Raw genomic sequence first — 3827 nt, 5'->3', positions numbered from 1 at the left:
GATATTGGATGCCAGTGAAATCAGTTCTGCTCATACTTAAGAGCAGGAGCTTAAATGTATGATTATTTCACATCTTAAGCTCTTACCATTTAAACCAGAGTATTTTTATTCCATCAAGGCTACCAACTTTATTTCTGTGTAGTTTCATGCTGTTATAAAAGAGGAAGAGAAAAAAGCTGAGGGAAATATAATTTTTTCTGTGTATGTAGAAAAATCTCTCTGGTTTATGAAAATCTGTAAAAATTGATTGCTTCTCTTAATGTAAACAGATGGTAACATCCAGGATGATTGACATTAACTATGTCCATGCACAGCTCCCAGGGGAATCTACTTTTAACCATATGCTACTCTGTCTGCAAGTCCAGCAGTTAGAAAAATAAACACTATCAAGAATTTCCACTTTCAAAGACCTTTCAATAGTGCCTCTACTGAGTACTCTGTGACTTCTGCTCAAGATAGAAAGAAGCTGCCAGCATCATGTCCAAGACCAGTGTTGTGCCAAAAGTCAAAAGCATTAAAAAAATGTATATTTGCAAAGGGAATATCCTACCTATTCTCCACCTTCTTCTAGCTCCATATGGTAACTACTGCTTTTCCTGTTCATGTACTATCATTTTAGACTTCATTCAGATTTCTTTTAGTACTTCAGTCTCCTATTTTGTAATGTACTCGTTTTCCCCCTAATTAAATATTTTATCACCCTTCTCATCCCACTCTCAGGTAATTCTTGCCTGCTTCAATGATCTTGACTTCTTTTCCCTTTATGAGCGGCAGTAAACTTTAGTGACTGCTGTCAATAAAAATGGAAGACTTTAGGGGGAAAAGGTATACCAATCATCATTGTGTTTATGCTCTAGCTAACTTTTTTTCTCCTTTAAATAAACACCTCTTCCACATGTGGTTATGGAAGTTTCCTTTTAGGAATTGGCATAAAATGACGAAAAAACTGGCATGCTTAAACAAAAAATGCAACAGAACAAAAGTAAAATGTGTGGATTTTTAAAACTGTAAACAGAGAATCTTTATCTGCAAGAGTGAAGTAGAACTCACAAAAAGGAGATAGCAAGTGGATAGTGCTTTATATACTTGTTGATGTACAAACTGAAGAATCTTTAAGTCCTGAAAGATGTACATGTCCACTTAGCAGACACACATATCAGCATCAATTTAAGTTAGGAAACTGAGCTGTGAAAGTAAATCTACACCTTGTTAATTCACTTACTTTTAAAAAAAAATCTGGATGTGTCTAAGTCTATGCAGAGAATGCTTCTCTTGCTACTTGCTTTCAGTAGTTTTAAGAATCTTTCAGAACTTTGACATATATGTCAACACCAAAAGGTCAGCCAGCTTTAAGATTGGGTTCTTCCTTGAATTTGGTCCAAGACTTTCCTTTAAAATACATACAAGTAACACAAAGTTATGCATTCAACTAAAAACAACATAAAAATAAATGCTTAACAGAATTTTAGATCAGCAGCACAAACACTTTTTGATAAACACTCCCTGCCCTGCAAACTTTTATTTTAAACTGTAGCTTGGACTAAGCTTCCATAATCATGGGGATGGAACAGAGGTCTCATTCAACTGAAATACTTTCCAAAGGAGTTTTCCAATATAAATATTTAAGAGAGAGTACTTCTTTTGTCTGGTCTATGTGTTTCTGCAATGTGTTTAGCAAGAAGCAAAAGGTTATTCAAATAAAAAGCTATAGCATTTGAAAAGGCAATGAGAGAGGTCTTAATGGCAACCTAGGCTAGGCTAGGACACAGCACAGATGCATGAGGGAACAGATGCAAGAGAGAAAGTGAAAAATTCCAGAAATGCTGTAAAATATGTACCTGATAAAGAAATCTCTGAATATTTATGGTCTCCAATATGCTTCAGTTAAGAACAGTTTATCCTTCCCAGGACAAACTATGAAGGTTGAAACATTTATTTTTAAAGGGTTGTGCTAAAATATTGTTGTAAGAAATTATTAGAAGCTCAAGGCTAGGTATTTTCCATACACAGAAGTAGAAATTATAGATAGAACTTTGAATTTGTACATTATGAATCTTATATTGCACACTGCTGCTCATGTAAGTCAAAGAAATGCCTGTGTTCCTTGACCTGGAAATTTAGAAGTAGGCAATTTTTGGTACTTGCTATGAAAACCATCCAACAAACCACGTTAAACTGAACAGAAAAATGCCCAGCACTATACCAACAGTAGTTGGGCACAGCACCAATCCACCTGCTTGTGATAACTTCTGGTCATTTTTAGTGAGGCTGTTCTAGAAAAGGTATCTTGCGGCTCTCTCCATGGAAGGTATTCTAGCAAGCAAAGATAGCACATGCCAGCTCTAGGTCCCCACAGCACCTCCATTTTCATTGTCAAATCTCAGGATATCAGGAAATGATGCAAATAGCTTTGGGGAAAGGAAAAGGAATGGGAAGCAGGGACACAGAAGGCATTAGGAAGTTCAACATGAATTCATCCTGATATTTGCTACCTAGCTGGACAGAAAATAAAGCTAATAAAAACATAAAATGTAACTTTAGATAATTTTAGCAATGGTAGAGAATTTACAGTTGTGAACAGAAATACTCAGTTTGGTATCACACCTCATGATTCCCAGAGTAGAACGATCACATTTGAAGGACTAAAAGGGTAAAATGTAACATGCACATTCATCCTTATGTAAGAGTTTGTTATTTTCTGATACTGTATATTTGAAATGGTGTAAGCAGAGGACTACTCTCACCAGTAATGTAGAATTTGCTTCAAAACATACCACTGCCACAATACTAATAAATTGGTCAATAAAGACATATTAGTTGGTCAGATGTCCATTTACTTTGAATTACAACATAGATTGACTTCAGAAGTTTGACATTCAAATAGAAGTTACTGAGACTTTAACAGGTATTTAATCCAACATATAATAAAGATAATATATTTTATATCTTGGGAAAGATTATTCTGTTTTCCAGTACAAGGTTAGAAGTCTCAAATTATAAATTCATCTTTTGGAAAATGGAAGGAAGTGGCCCTCTTTTGTGTATATGTGGTGGTCAGGGACTTGTTTTAGTGGTGGGATTTGCAGTGTTAACTTTTCATTTGAGCTCAAAGATGTTAAAGGTCTTTTCCAACCTAAATGATCCTGTGATTCTCTATGTATTTCTTCCTTTGTGAAACAGCATTACTTATTTACTGCAAAAGTACAGTAAAGTACATTGAAATTTTTAGCATTAAAAAAAAATGAGTATAACATCATTAGCAATTTGGCATACCATGAAAGTTATTTTAGTATAACACAATGCAGGAGCCTGATGACATTTCACTAAGAAAAGCTCAATATATTTCCTATGAGTTGAAGTCAGTACTTTCAGGTTTCCACCTATTTGTTATATTCATTCCCTGTGTGCAAAACAGTGACACTTCAATTATTAATCTCTATCAAACTGAATTATCTTCAATTTTCTAAATTTGTATTTTATCTCTGTGTGTGTGTGTACGCACATACTCCTTACCTTAGGAAATTTTTCCCTGTGGTTATTCCTTTGGTGTGTTCAGGAACAACCGCAGCTTCCATTCGCAAGAGCTGAACAAACCCCACAGAATTCATGCTGAGCTAGAATCTGCTGGTTTAATTCCCTGCTGGGAGTCTGCCAGTTGGGAAACGCTGACCAGCAAGTACAGGTCTTAATTACACAAATCCAGAAGCTGCTGCCAACCTTTCCCCATTGAGAAGCATTTGTTTTCTAGTGTTCTTCTTGATGAACAGATTATCATACAAACATTATTTATTGCTGCTTTATATTGTAAGCAATTAAATGAAGAAACC

This window comes from Melozone crissalis, unplaced genomic scaffold (genome assembly GCF_028551555.1).
Source record: "Melozone crissalis strain CALT ecotype California unplaced genomic scaffold, PUWL_Pcris_2 ptg000016l_1, whole genome shotgun sequence".
Classification (NCBI taxonomy): Eukaryota; Metazoa; Chordata; class Aves; order Passeriformes; family Passerellidae; genus Melozone; species Melozone crissalis.
Note: the sequence above shows the minus strand (reverse complement) of the source record.